General features: G+C 39.9%; 1 long non-coding RNA gene across 3 annotated transcripts in view; it reads left to right on the top strand.

Annotated features, from left to right (window-relative positions):
• The window catches only part of LOC149043401 (uncharacterized), a 10956-nt gene extending 3199 nt beyond the window's left edge, over positions 1-7757 (top strand). The window contains exons 3-5 of one of the 3 annotated variants that reach the window (XR_016187826.1): positions 5621-5929; positions 6048-6267; positions 6855-7757. This is a non-coding gene — a long non-coding RNA (uncharacterized LOC149043401). The remainder of the gene's footprint in view (positions 1-5620; positions 5930-6047; positions 6268-6854) is intronic. The other 2 variants (XR_016187829.1, XR_016187828.1) reach the window with 2 other exon arrangements.
• Positions 7758-8192: the final 435 nt, after the last annotated feature.

An 8192-nucleotide genomic window follows, 5' to 3' on the forward strand; every position in this document is an offset into this window, starting at 1 on the left:
CGTAACAATTTTCAACCCTCAGCGTTCTCCCACTTCGTTAAATCGCTTTTTATCACTTAATGTGGTGTTGGAAAGTTACGGTTACCGCAGTCACATATCATTGAAAATTGTTACGCGTCGCCGAAAAGGCATGGACGCTCCGTTCAGATACGCTACTGAGCCAGATTCTCGGCGAGTGTCAACCCGCGTAAGAGAACCGAATGTTACGCTGGATTTAGAAGGAGTCTATCTGGAGAGAATTCGTGCAAAGAAGAACGAAATGTCTGGTCTGGCATCCAAGTTACCGCTAGGATTAAGTTTGTATCTTAGTAGAGCGGCTTTCACCGAAATCAGTTAGCTTACAAACCAGAGGGCGCTTTTCCCAGACTTCTCTCTGATCGCTTGTAGTCAAATCACAGTAGTGTTGATTGGTGACCAAGATGTTAGCAGGCTTTAAATCACGATGGGCGACATCTTTGTTGTGTACATATTTAAGACCCAATGCTACGTCCTTACAAATGGTGGAGATGACTTGAGGGGTGACGAAACCGTCGTAATCGGAGCCCTCAAGAGCACCAAGAAATTCTACAAGGGAGCTAACTTTTGACTAGATACAGAATGGTATGGAGAGCTAACAATCGGACAGTCATCACGCACGCCTTTCTGGTCAATGAAAGTAGTGCCACCATCTGCACGGAATCGTTAGTGAGAAAACTCGGGGTTGAAGGAACAAAAGTAAACATTTCCCTGTCCACCTTCGAGAAGAAGAACAGTCCGGTTGAAAGTTACCTCATTCGCGACTAAGTTGTGTCCTATCTCGATGAGAATGATTTCGTCAGTCTTCCCGCGCTTTATACGAGACCCGAGATTCCGGTTTGTGGGGAAGACATTCCAACCCAGGAGGACGTGGATCAATGGCCCCATCTAGGTGGTGTTTCCATACTTCACGTTGATGCTGAGATCGGACTTCTGATTGTCAGTGACGTTCCAGAGGCGCTCGATCCAGTTGAGATAAAGTACAGTGAAAACGGTGGTCCCTATGCATCAAGGACGCGCATTGGTTGGGCAGTGAACGGTCCTTTGGGTCATGGATCTCAGGCTGTAAGCTCCTTTTTCAAAGTTGACCCCAGCTTTAGCGCATGGCAGAGAAATTTTACAATCGTGATTTTGCCGACTCCTTTGCTGATGATACGACAGAGATGTCGCAAGATGAACGCTGCTTTATGCAGAACGCTGAGAAGATACAGCTAATGGACGCACATTATAAAATCCCTTTGCCTTTCAAGAATGGCGTAGTTTTGGTTCCCAAAAGCAAGTCACAAGCCTTGGTGCAGATCGGTTGGTTGTAGAAAAGGTTGGAAAATGATCCCAAGCTGTGTGACGACTACAAAGTCTTCATGAGAGAATTGGTTGCCGAGAGTTGCGTAAGGTTTCTGCGCTTCAGATGAGTCCTGAGGACAGTGACACATGGTATATACCTCACCATGGGGTGTACCATCCCCAAAAGCCTGGAAAAATTAGAGTAGTCTTCGAATGTTCAGCAAAGTTCGTGGGGTTATCACTCAACAGCATGTTATACAGGGGACCTGACTTGAGAAATTCACTTGTTGGAGTGCTGACAAGGTTTCGCGAGGATAAAGTTGCAGTTATGGCGGACATAGAATCGATATTTTATCAGGTTTGAGTTCCAGACCGCGACAGTTCGTTTCTGCGCTTCCTTTGGTGGGACGACGGAAACATGGCTTTTCTAGACATCAAAATTTCAATTGAAGGCAACGGTCGATGTTCTAGTGTTTACTACAAACCTACAGATTCACATAGTTACTTGTTGTATTCATCTTCCCAGCCATCATAGGTCAAGAATTCCATACCTTTTTCAAAGTTTCTCAGACCTCGTCGTTTATGTGCTGACGACTCTGGTTTTTTCGAAAAACCAGAGGCAATGTGCCAGTTTTTCGGTCAACGTGGCTATCCTGTTTCTGTCGTTCAAGCGGGCCACCACTGTGCCCTACGGTTTACGAAAGTCAGCACTAAAAACGGCTGAGAAGGAAGACACTGACCGCATTCCATTCACTCTCACATTTCACCCTCACAACCACGTAGTCAAATCTATCATTCTCAAAAATTTTAAATAACTCCAAAACGATTCAGAGACTGGCACTATCTTTTCACAACCCCCACTAATTTCATTCAAACGTGACAAAAACAAAGGCAACTTTTTGGTCAGAGGTTCATTTCAAACCAAAGATCAATCTGGAACTTTCAATGAATGCGCTCGCTCACGATGCAAAACTTGTCCTTTCGTTCATAACGTAGAGAAAATATCGGGACCCAAGAGATCCATTAGGATCACTGATCGCCTTACGCGTACCTCCGCCAACGTCATTTGCTGCATAACTTGCACTTACTGCAATAAGCTATACATTGGTGAAACGGAAGACGACTAAGTGACCGATTCCGAGAACACCTTAACACCAGAAAGAAATTACAAGGACGCATTCTAACCAGTAGAAAGACACTTTAATCTCTCTAATCATTCTAAACAACATATGGCAGATTGCGGCCTTTCCTTACATTTAGGCAGTTCGGAGAGCCGTAAAACACTAGAACAAAAATTTATCTTCCAAATCGGCACACCTAATCCTACGGTATCAAGCTCGTTAGTAGTTTCATAGTGGATACTCACTCACAATTGCTGTTGTTGGTTAGCATGTCTGCAAGATCCAATTTTCTTATTTTTTAATAAAAACAGGTGAACCCTTCAATTTAGTTATTTTTATTACAATAGGCCTTAATAAACATAAAAACACACAAATTTACTACAGAATCAAAAGCTAAACCGTATTGAAGAGGTTTTTAAATCCAGTTGTTTGTTGTACGTCGATGAAGTCCTCTATTAAAGATATGAAGAGTCTTTCAGATAATCTTTCAAGTTCATAAGGAAATGGTTCTGGAGACTTGAAAAATAAAACGTAGTATTTCAGGTTTCATTCACAACAATAATCGTGATTGGAAAAAAATAAAAGAAATAAAAATTTGTACTTACTTGTGCTAATCTCACTGGTGAAGCCAACGCTCTCCATTCCTAGGATTAACATTATCTGGATGTTGCACTCCATGCCGGGCACGACATAGCGGGCACCGTGCATTGATTCGTAATGCATTTTCCAAACACGAACGGTGAATGGGTTGATGACAATACCTTGTTATCGTGCAGTTATACAAGTTTGGCGAAATTGGCAAACGGCAAACTCCACACAACAGTTCAATGGGATCGCGTTCAGGCTGTGTTCCTTGTAATCGTCTAGAGCGTCTTGGTTGCTCTTCCATGTTGATTTCTCTGAGAAGGGAAAAACATTGTTGGAACAGTTTAAATTCAATGATTTTATGGTTGAAGTTGAGAAATTTATAAAAAAGTTATCAGAAGCAAGGAAAAATTAATTGACCAACTATTTTAAAAACAAAATTCCCTCCTATCTTGTAAGTTGTACGCGTATTCCGAACTGCGTCCCAACTGAAAATGTAACGCACAAAGATAGTACCCTTCTTACATTCAATTCTAGCACGCGTATCGAGAGACGAGACGAGACGAGTGACGAAACGGCACACATTATACAGTTGCTTTATTGAGGAAGTAAGTCGTTGTGGTGGAAATACATATTTGAAGTTGGAATTCTACTGGAGACTATTCATGATCATTTCGCGCCTTCGAACGAAAAAAAACTTTGAAAAAGTAAATTGAGTTCGAGAATTTGATTTTCATTTTGAGTATTGTGGGCCTTGAAAGTCTGTCTGCGAGAGGACCAGACAGGCGTGACACATGCCATCTCAGCGATCTCTTTCAAACTTTCACAGTTTATGAGGGTCAAAAAGTTATTCAAGAATCCACAGTAGTTCGGGCTCCCGGCTAATCTGTGGCCCTAACCCACTGCAATGATCTGCGTAGGGCGTCTTACTTGAGATGTGCAGCTTAAAGTCGGTTGACAGATAGCGTTTGCCAGCTCGTAGACGTGAGAAAATTTCTCTCGCCTTATCACCCTGAAGGCCTGCATTAACAGGAATACATTAGTTATAGACGCTCGTGTGCGTCAGTGATTATAAAAGGGCAAGTTTCAAGAAGACCATCTGAAGGACCACATAGAGAAGGACACTTACAAAGAGCAATGGCTCTTATCTTTAAACTGACCTGAATTTCAACAATTCCTAGCACTGATTGTACAGGCACACCAAAGAAAACAGTCGAAGCTTTTGAGCATATGCAAGTTTTGAATGAGGCGGGCGTTAGAATATAAAGATGGCTTCATAGTCAGAGAAGGTGAGATTTCTCCAAACTTTCTCTCAACCTTAACATCCTCAAATTCTCTCTTCCATAGTGAGCCCTGGAGAAGCTACTCTCACAAAATATTGTTAACAAGCTACAGATATAGATACATCGTCATCATTCTCATTATTTTTCCTCAGAAAATCAGTGATCGCCTCCAGGTAGGCGACTGCATTGACACCCTCCGTCTGTGTGCTGTCCAGACCTGCTAGTGACTTTTTCTGCGAGGCGGCGCACATTTGAAGTTCAAAACATTTCTGAATTGGTATTTAATTTGAGGACGATGGTAACAGCCTATCACCCAAGGAAACAAAACCTGCAGCTTACGCTGATCTTCATTTCACATACACACTCTTAACACAGGTTGATTGTTTATTACAAGTTTCATTGGAAATGAGTTATATATTAAACGATAACGAAGGCCATACCTGACCACTTATGTATAAAAACTTGCTAAAAAATACTACTAGTATAAATTTTGGAAGAAAAACATGGATAAAATTTTACTTGAAAGATTATTCTTAGTTTCATTCGAGCTGATCCGCTATAAGTGACCGTTCAATACAGGTGGACGACAACACAAGTACTGATTTTGAGACAGAGGCAAGGTTGACCACGACCACCTAATGGGGGTGACCGCTAAATAAAGGTGGAAATTACGACAATAGTAGGAACTTCAGTTCGGCTTATGAGCGGTTACGTTACTTAAAGTTATGAATGACGAGTCGATATAAGTATTTCATTGTGAAAGGTACGCTTCGACTTTATTTAAAATCGAGGAAATCGGAATTTTTTGTTAAAATACAAGTGGTTATGATTTGCATTTTTGACAGTAGCTCTCAAGAAAATAAGGTGCCTTCCGGAAAATCGTTCTTCGGGCGCTACTTTTAAAGTAACCATAAAATATAGATATCCCAGTTTGGCTAATAAAGTGTATGAGGTTTTTTCGAGTAAAGGTAATGACACACGCAAGAAAGATTTCGATGGAAATATTTCAGCTTTCGGAATATTTACGTTATATCTTTGTGCGTAAATATCGGAGGAACATTCGGGCCTATTTTCCTGAAAATCCAAGAAAATCAACAAAACCTAAATTATGCGTTATAATAGAGGCAACACACGTTAGAACATACCTCGAGTGCGTGGTATCTGAAGAAATCAGTCACAGTTTTTGCTAGTCCTTCACCAGCATTACTTACCACAAGCGAGGAAGTGGACCGTAAAATATTAACAGTTCAGCGAGTTTCGTGTACCGCCGGAGTAAACGCGTCCATAACATTACGCATGCGCGTTTGCGCCTATTTTTTTGGATATTTTCAGCGGTCTTTTCCTGGGCGATCGACAACTGTTTTGAAATGTTTTTCGGAGAGGGATGAAATAGGATGTCAAGTTTACCACCATTTCAAACTCTGCGGATGACTCGAGGTTATTTTAATAATCAAAGTGCGAACAAAACGGAAAAAAAGGCCGAAGACTTGAAGTTTGAGATTTGATTTTCTGACAATCGAGATGCGCATATGAGGCTACAAATCTTCAAGGTTAGTCTTGAGATGTTAATATGTCTTACTTCTATGAATCACGAAGTTGTATGTGGGGATGATCGTGAGATATTCGTTACGATAATAGAAGGTAGTTCAGAATTTGATCTTATTTTACTGCAACTTTGAAATAAAATTGTGTAAAGTTGGAGGTGGCCCCCAAGCTTCAAATCGCTTCAAATAACATTGTCTTTTCTTTCTCTTTGTAGTCACCTAGGACACAAGGCTTTAAAAAATGTTCCAGCTTCAGGATTGAGTTGCTCTTACTACAGCCTTCGGCGAAATCGGTTTCGGGAGGTTGAGGTGGATTTCCCAAGTCATGGCTCACAACTGTCTTTGGCCTTTTTGCTCTCCAAGTCTGTTATACATGGTATTTATCTTAACAACGGTTAAAGTCCTGCCTCAATCATCCCCGATTTTTGTGTTTTGGTGAGTATTTTTTTAATTGCCTCTTTAGGCTTGAAGGGCTGACTAGAGGACAAACTTCGGTAAAACTTGTTTATCACATGGCCCCCAAATCCCTCACCACTGTCAGTTCATTGTTTATTTATTTCGCTTTCGGTCCAACCAGTTCATTTACCTCAAATAAATACGTGGGCTTTGTCTCATGAGTTTAAACTGGTGCCGTTTCATGTTCTTCATGTTCATGTGTTATTCAAAACGAATGGCGTCAGCTTCATTCTTTCTTGTTTATTTCAGTACAATACTTCTGCCATGCGAAGTGAATTTTGAGTCGAAATGTATTATGAAACTCGCAGATTGAAATTATTAAACTTTCTCTGGTTCATAAAGTATGAGACGATTGATACAACAATTGAATAATTACTCAAGGGGCTGGAACTCCTTGATTCTTTAAAATGTTAATTACAGTATTTCTGTCGTATTTGAAAACGGATTTCAGGTTAAAATGCCTTCAAACCAGTTTGACTTGCATTTAACTTTGTCAGAAATGTCTTGATCCTTAAATTTTTTGAGACTGATGATAGGAAATAACTTTTATGTACTGTGCTGTTTAGGGAGATGTGATGTGACCCCACTACATATAGTTGGTACTATATCCTTTGAAGTAGAAGAAGTTGGTATTTGATCCATGGATTTTCCTGTAATTGATATGTTTCTTTATTCTCATCACTTGTCTCTTTGATACTGTGTTGTCATTATAAGGAGAAATACTGTCTTGGTCACTCTTGGGAGCTTAAATGTTAAGCATTGCGTCAGTTTGCACAAAGTATCACATAACGCTGTCATTATCTCCTCTTTAGAACTCTTTCAACAACTTTTTTTCAAATTTGATGAAAATCTCAAGATGGTTTTAAATCAGTTTATCTCAGTGTCCCAAGGGGTCAAGAATGAAATTGATAAGTGAATTTTTGGTTTTGAATATGCCACAATCCTCTTGAAAAAAAGAAGAACCATTTTTACGCTTCATAGTTTGGTTTTATGCCCATTTCCTATACTTTGTTTGAAAAAGTATCTTTTTGAATGTATATAGATATTTTTCCAGAAGAGGGAATGGTATATAATCAAGTAGAGAGGTTTCCTTAGTCTAGAGATAGTTTATCCAAGCTATAAATTGTACAGGAAAATATATATTATTTATGAGATTTGAGTGCAGGAATTTTGTAATATATTTATTTGAGGGTGCTAGGAATAAAGTTTCTTCAATTTTGATTAAATTATTGCACGTAGAAATATTCTTGTTGTAGTATGTTTAGTGGACTGCAACATCTCAACTGCATACTGCAAGTCGAAATTTTGGGAAACTTATGTAAATCAGCTCAAAACTATCTTTGTTGTTGATTTAAAGGTTAAATTAAATTCATGAGATAACTTGACCTGATTCAGACATATGGTTATAAAAAAGGAATGTACAAATAAATGGTGCAACAGTAGCGGCAGATCAAATAAAGGAAGGAAAATTATGCAAACTAAATCCTCTTTTTTTCAATGCGACCAAACTTTCCTCCTCCTTTTCGCTTCTTTGTTTTACTGCTAACTATTTCAGTATCCATTTTAACTGCCCAAAACAGATAAGAGACGATTGATTAATAACTAACAGTCCTGTCACCTCCCCCACCCATTCCTCAAACTGTCTTCCTTTATAAACCCTGTTAATTTATTAGTGCCCCTCTAAACTCAGCTGGGTAACTCTGTTTTAGGCTGCTCAACTCACTGGTTCACTGGTTTGCCAGCTAGCCCAACATCTGTTCGTTTGTTCGATTTGTTTCGTTTTTCATTCAGACCTATTACGATGAAATCGCCTTTCAATGAAGTAGGATCCCCCACCTTCCCCCCCAGCTTTTCCCGTCGCCCCACCCCTCTCCCCTTTTCTCCCCCTCTCAACTAATATTGGT

This window comes from Pocillopora damicornis, chromosome 6, assembly GCF_964200805.1.
Source record: "Pocillopora damicornis chromosome 6, jaPocDami1.2, whole genome shotgun sequence".
NCBI classification, from domain to species: Eukaryota; Metazoa; Cnidaria; class Anthozoa; order Scleractinia; family Pocilloporidae; genus Pocillopora; species Pocillopora damicornis.